The following is a 7,274-nucleotide window of genomic DNA, read 5'->3' on the forward strand; positions in this document are numbered from 1 at the left end:
AGCACACGTAGGAGAGAAAAGAGTGTTGTGAAGGACAGTTTATAAATGACTTCAGTGAGGCAGAGTGATGTGTCATTCTGGCAGAGAGCCCATTAAAGAGGAAGCGCTGCTCTTGAATGTGTTCAGCTGGGGTTTCTGAGAACTCCTTTATACCCACTCATTATCCATTTCACATTCTGGAAGTGGATGGTTATGTTTGCCTATGTGACGCAGATCTTAATAGTTTTCTGCAGTACTACATCATTTAGCTCTCAGCTAATACAAAACCAAGCTAGTAATTAACATTAAATGCTGAGAAATGGATCTGATGTGATGAACACTCAGCATATAATGAGAACACTGTGATTTCTTACTTGGAAGCCATCATGGTCTTACAACATAACCAGTCGTTACAGATGCCCAAACAGAGCTGGGATTAACAATAGGATCTGGTTACACTTGCAAACCTAATTGTTGCTAGTCTGGTAGAAGTTGCACTCTCGGGCTCCACTTCGACGGATAACAGCTCTGGCATCTATTGTCATTTCATGATGGTGTAATGCTATTTCTGCCACAGAAATCCTAGCCGAGCCATGAATTACACGCAGATCAGGCACACCACGGAAAACGCAGCTGTGTCGGGGGACAAGGCTTGTAAGCGACCGCTCTGCGAGGCCGACTCGTACACTACGGAGTGAGGCAATGTAAGTCAACCATAATAAATATTAATAAAAAGATTTGTTAGACCAGCCATTAAAGGGCCAGCAGAACTGGAACCCAAGTGTGCCAGATGCTGCAAAATCAGCAGCTGGTTCCTGCTGGACAAACAGACAGACAGATGGCCAAAGCTAGGCCTCAGCAAGAGGTAGGCTGGAGACCTTGTCCTTGATGCCACTAAGAAAAGAGATGCCAGGAGGAGGTGAATATGCTGCAGCCCTTCTGTCTCCTGATGCTGCCGGGGAACTGATGGTGGTGGTGACTGTGAGGGCTCCTGCAGGACCGCAGCCTCCTGGGGCCAAGGATGAGGGGACCAAATATCCTAGGATGGCCCCTGAATGAGAGGGCATGCTCCCAGCATCCCGATTTTTCAGAATGAGCTGAGCAGGGGAAAAGCCCCAGTTTCTTGCCCCATGCAAAACTGCTGCAGAGCCCCAGCTTCTCCAAGCTGGGAGGGTCCAGGCCCCTTAAAAGCCACCCAGGCAATACTCGTGATAGAGAAATGTAGGGAGAGGCTGTCCCCCACTGTGGGGTGGTGACCCTACCGTCTCTACAGAGTCTTCACCTTCCCCGATTTAGCTGCTGCTGCTGTATTTCTCTGTTGGGGGGGGGGGGGGGGGAGAAACTCACTGGGGTGGTGGCGATGCCTGAGAGCCGTGGGGAGGAGAGAATTTGCCCCCCAGCCCATGGGGTGCCCCATCACCCTGTGTCTCTCCAGCCTGGATGCTTGGTGCTTGTGGCAGGGGAGGAGAGGGGACCCAAAGCAAAGTTTAAAAAAAAAGGGGGAGTAGGGTGGCCCCAATATGTCTTCATCTAGCTCTGGACCCGGACAGAAATAGGATGTAATGATCAAGCACAGCAAATAATGTGATGGCAGCAAATACGAGACTAATTGTGTGCTTCTTGTGCGATATGGGTTTGGATTTTGGGGTTGGGGGGGTGTCTTTTGTAGGGTTGTATCTCCAGTGGAGAAGGCACAATCCAAGTGAAAATAAAAGATGAGTGGGAGGAGGGGTTAAGGAATGAAAACAGGGGAGAAACAGGTGAGGAGAAAAGCAGAGAGTGAATTCAAGGTGAAGAGATCACAAGCAATTTACATAGATTTGAAACAAAGCGCTGATTAACCCAGGCCAGAGAAAAGCCAGCCTGTGCTGTGGAAAATTTTGAGTGCACTCTATCAGACTTTAGCCTCATCCTGACCAAAACATGCATATCAGGCAGGTAATAATGAAAGTTCTTATGAAAGTTCTTATAAAATTTCACACACAGCAGCAGCTTGGAAAATACAGTGATGTGAATCCTAAGAGTCTAAAAAGAGATAGAGCACTGACAGGTATTCCCTTCAAAAAATTAAGTGTTGCGTTGATTCTACTAAAATTGGAACTTGTCTCAAACGCAAAGGCTGGATCACAAAACTTGCCTCCCTGGTGAGTATGCAACAATTCCTTGCAAATGGTCATTAACTTGTGGCTTACCATGAAATACCTTATTTTCTCTTTTTCTAATAAAAGTACATTTTCTAAATTGCCGTAAACTGAGCTGAATAGAAACTTTTCTACCAGATACAGGATGTTGAACATCAGACATACTACTTCATGGCCATCTCTCTCAGGCTTATGCCTTTGCTTTGTGTATTTTTAAAATTTTGTGTATTTTTAAGATTTTGCGTTGCTTAGAATAGCCTGCAGTTGAAACAGCAGGCATTTATAGTATATCCACAGTCCCCATGGACTAAATTAAACCCCAAAGACATAGAAACAGGTTCTCAAGGGGGAATTCTTCATGTACCCTTTCAGTAAGTCCTTCTTTTCTCTGTGCTTTTGTTTTTCAGTTTTAGTGTAAAAATGTCACAGTCATGATCTGTCTTGTTTGTACACTGGTAATTTAATTTCCCAGGTTTGTTCAGTTCCCCTTGAGCTATTGGATGCAAAATGCACAAAGGAAAAATAAAAATATTTGAGTCTAGTGGGGTAGGGTCAGCTTTGGGCCTGCAGTATGAACGTGGAAAGGATAATCTCTGGCAATGTGTCTTCATGCACGTTCTGCAATGGCATATATTAATTTTTAATCTATTAATTTTCTAAATTATTCATGTCAGAGAAATAGAATAAAGAGAGGAAAAGCAATGGCAGTCAGTACCTAAAAACACTGTTCCTGTGCAGCTAATGGTCTCTTTCCTCTCTTGGTATGCTCTAATTCTCCTTCTCTCCACCCTGGTACTCTTGCGGGCACAGCTGTGAATGGACATATGTTGTCTGGCAGCAGCCGAGGTGCCCGTACCTAATACTCTTGAGGCCAAACTTTGCAGACATCCCAGTGCTGGTGTCAGTGCCAACTTCAGGAGCCTCCACCCCATCTTCAGTCACTCTTTTCCCCCTGCAGGGCTCCTTTCCCATAGCTGTGCTGACAGAGCTGCTTGTGGGTCCAGGCTGTAAATTAGATCAGGCATCTCTTCTATTTGAAAGAAAGAAGCAAATGTGTATTTCCAGGGTTCCTAGGTCTAGAAGCACACACAGTCCGCAAACAGTTGCGTTGATACAGATGAGGAGAGGGTTTGCTGTGGTGTGAAGGTGGTGGGAGATGCAGTAGGGTTGCCTTGTGCCAGTAGTGCTACTGAAGCCTCTGCGTTGCTACGCCATAGCCCAAATCCACTCCTGCATGAGAGGTGTAAAGCACTCAGACTCAGGGGGAAACAGGCTTCAAGACGTGCAGCTTTCCTGAATATTGCTTGGTAGCTGGCTCATGGCTCAGGTGCCTCCACGGCATAAATGGTTGTGGTGACCATGTGCTGACTTGTTACATGTACATATGTGCAAAGAGTGGACTGAGGATTTTGAGTATCAGCTTGGGAAAACAGCCGAAATTCAGCTAAAAGTACTCCCAGAATGGATGCAGTGCATGGACAGAGCTACGATTTGGTGAATCAGATCAAGTTTTTCTTTGACAACACCTCGTTTTAATAGTGTCAGTAGTGCACGTGCGTGCAGATAACACTGTGCAGACCTGGCCTCTGGCTTCTTCAGCCTCTGCTCTATCTGTCAAGTGAGAGTTGCTGTTACCTCAAGATGCTACACAGATCAAAGACAGCTAGTTAAATATGCCTACAGATTTTCAGACCTGCAACTGTATCTCTCTGTGTATTTGGGCGACAGACAGCACAACTGATGCTGATCTTGATTGTGCCTTTTTTGCATTACCGTCAAACAAAAAATGAAAGAGCCGAACAGCATCCTCTAAGGTATTGCCGTCTGCATGCAATCTCCCCGCTTGATTTCTTCAGGTCAGTAAGACTGTAAGAGCAATCCTCTGCAGGAGCTTTTGTTTTAAATTAAAGATGCTACAAGACTATTATGTGATGAGGCATCATGAAAGATACCCTTTCAGAAGATCAGATTGACACTTCGAAGCTGTACGTGCACAGTGCAAAGGCTACACGTATTGTTAATGTTTGTGTAGGCACCACGTAAGGTCCTTGAGGGCAGGCAGGGAGGCACCGCTTTGTTCTTTCACCTGTGCTGAATAAAGAGTGTTATCAGGGTGCCGATAAATCCTGCCACAGAGTTTTGTTACGCTTGGAAGGAAAATATGATGTATAACAAAGCCAGGGAGGTGATAAGGAAAAGTTTGCTTTGCTTTGTTTTAAATGGGAGTTGTTTTGTGCATGGGAATCTGCACAAGGGGATACAGCAGTGATCAAGAAGGCCAGATGAGGAGATTGATAGCTGTGTTTAGACTGAATTCCAATGCCCTGCTCTGTGCTTGTTTCCTGACCCATCTTCAGCGTGGTCTTCAGGTAAAAAGCTAACAAAGAGTTCCCCTGCTGGAAAATTCAAGGCCAGTTTTCTTCATTGCCCAGGTGCCCAGCTGTCAAAGCGGCATGCACTTCAGCTAGCATCTCTAGGGGTGAAACCTATAAGAAGCCTGGCCTTATGTTGCCCTCCACAGCACCCACTCTTGGAGCAATGGATAGTGCTCTGCCATACCCTCTCCGGAGGTTGCTCCGAGTCCTGTGCACAGCCATGAAGCTGTGAGAAAACTGTGTGACAAGATCATTCATATCCTCATGCACCTTTTTGCAGTTTGCCTCCACAGAACCACTGAGGCATGGACAGAAGATGTATCCTGGTGTACGGCCTGGCTGGAGTCCTCTGTCCTCCTTTCCATACGGAAAGAGTAAGTATAGGATCGCTGCTTTGGAAAAGCCACCTGCAACTGCCACCCCTGCACGGAGATTGCTGCTGACGGCAACAGGGGTTACGGGTAAATTCCTGCCACAACCAGTGCCACGGAAAAAGGGAAGAACCGAGGAAAGCCTACTACCAGGCTAGGGGTGGGAACAGCCCCAGGAATGAAGTAAGGGTGTGGGGAGGCAATTCTGCCACAGATGTGAGGTGCTCCACACAGCACCTAAGCCTGACCCTGTGGGTGGCCCTGGGAGGGGTGAGTGGCCCAGCTGGCAGATCTGCAGGGCTGTAGCCCTTCTCCTGACACAGCCGCACCAGTACCCCAGTACCAGTACCTCCAGTACCTCCAACAGCTGGAGCCAAGCCTCCGCCTTGGCTTGGTGGCCTGCTTGTCAGGACCAAGATGGCTTCTGACTGCCTTGCAAAGTTCAGGTAGACTGGACGGAATAAATGACGTCCTGGTTGTTGCTGGGAAGGTCCGGAAGGAGTTTCATTTGGAGGAGGTCTCCTGAAAGTCAAATACTTGAGCAATGGGCTGCATCTGGACCGTTAATGCGCTCAGGAAGACCCTGAGGAGTAGCAACCCAGGCAATCCTGAGGACGCTGGGCAGCAAGAACTTGACTGCCAGATCTTAGCTCTGCACCACCTTGTGTAAGACCACGAACGCATAGCCACAGTTGCCCCCCACACCTCCTCGGTGCGTCAGAGAGGGGTTGTACAGGCTGGTCTCACCACCGTGAGCCTGAGGGCTCTGTCTAGGTAGCCCCGTCTGTGGGATATTGGCCTCAGAGCCAGGGCAGTGAGCTGGTGGCAGTGGTTCACCAGGGTGGTAAAGGACACCATGAAAAATAAGAACAGGACCCAAGGGAAGACCATCAGGCTATTTTCTGGATTTTCCACCCCTTTCATTTTGTTTTGGTAGGGTAAACTGTTCTGTCTCTGTTCTTTTACAGATGATGGTAACAGATCCACTTTACCAGGAAGATGGATGGATAGCTCATAATCTGGATTTGAGACCTGACACGGTGAGTCAGAACAGGCTAGTGGCTCTAATTTTTTATTTATTGCGCTTCTGCAGACCCCAAGTAAGTGCTAAAAGGGCAGACTATATTTCTTACTTATTTTTAAGGTTTTGGCCACATTACAACTTTACACTTTCTGTTTTTCTGCAGTAACCTATTCCAGCCATAAACCAGCGACGGTCTGGGCACATTTAATCTGAGGGGATTCCAGATGGCTGTTGTAATAGAGAGTGACCAGTCTTTCAGTGTGTGGTCTGTGCTTAATCTGAGCTGGCCCAAATAAAAAAGCAGTATGAAAATACCTCTCTATCTGGATTCCCCAGTGAGGAAGTCTGGAACTTTTGTAAAAGTTTTATTTTATTTTTAGTCATTAATGGCAAAAAACTATTGAATGTGGACTGTTTTTCACGTTTACCCCTTGCCAGTAGCCTCTCTGCGGGAAACCATTACAATTTTCTTGCATTTGAGAACAGAAGTTTTTGCATTTGACAATTGCAAATTATTTTTGCACTCTACAACATCTGCTTGTTATTTTGATTTAGGGCCTTGGGCAAACTCTTAGTTCACGCACCATCTTCCATCCCATATGTGCAAAAAGTAAGTGAGGTTCATGATAGGTGCCCTGAACTTAACAGGTCTGAGCTTGGTGGAAGTAGCCTCTAGAGCTTTTCAGAGCTCCTGGTACAGGGGAGAGCAGTCTGGCTGTGGCCCGCTGTGTCTGATCACAACGTGGGTGGTGTTATCACCCCCTTTTCTAAAAGGTCCCTTTCTGCTCACCCATATCAGTCTACCAGAGCACCATGATCGCGGGAAGCCGAGGGGTGCAGGGGTTTGGACACCTGACGTGTCTACACTCCCAGGGGTTGGGATCAGAGGCTGTAAGAAGTGCAGGCATGTCAGGTATGGGGCAAGTGTGAGAACGACCCTTTGAGGCAGGTTGTTCGGTCAACCATACCTTGGTCTGATGGCAGCTAGCGTGCCCTAAGGGCCTGCACCGCGGTGGTGGCCTTCAGGAGGGACCTCCCCGAACCACGTGGGCACTGCCTCAACCTCCTGGAACCTCTGCCGTGAGCACAACAGAAGATAACGACGCTTCCCTACCTTACAGAGACGCTGGATTTGCGTTTGTAAGGTTTTCTACAACGGCAGATAAGTAATTATCTAAGTAAGGGAAACTAAGTACCTAACATAAGCAGATGAATCTTCTCATTTGCTTTGCCTCATCTCTAGCTGGACTAACTCCAATAACGAATCGTAATTCCTCTCTCCTTAAAAAATCAATACTCCACTAAATCATTGTCTTTTTCAACTCCAAACATGAACATTTTATTGCACAATGACATCTACCTCAAATCCAGGCAATCTTTCACC

The 7,274-nt window shown here is 46.9% G+C and overlaps 1 long non-coding RNA gene across 1 annotated transcript; it reads left to right on the forward strand.

The window, feature by feature from the left end:
• The first annotated feature begins 311 nt into the window (after positions 1 to 311).
• On the forward strand, positions 312 to 6,191 carry LOC142039626 (uncharacterized). The gene is made up of 4 exons (XR_012652985.1): positions 312 to 683; positions 4,776 to 4,869; positions 5,835 to 5,906; positions 6,054 to 6,191. It is a non-coding gene; the product is annotated as an uncharacterized LOC142039626 (long non-coding RNA).
• Positions 6,192 to 7,274: the final 1,083 nt, after the last annotated feature.

Source organism: Buteo buteo, chromosome 15 (genome assembly GCF_964188355.1).
Source record: "Buteo buteo chromosome 15, bButBut1.hap1.1, whole genome shotgun sequence".
In the NCBI taxonomy this organism is placed as follows: domain Eukaryota; kingdom Metazoa; phylum Chordata; class Aves; order Accipitriformes; family Accipitridae; genus Buteo; species Buteo buteo.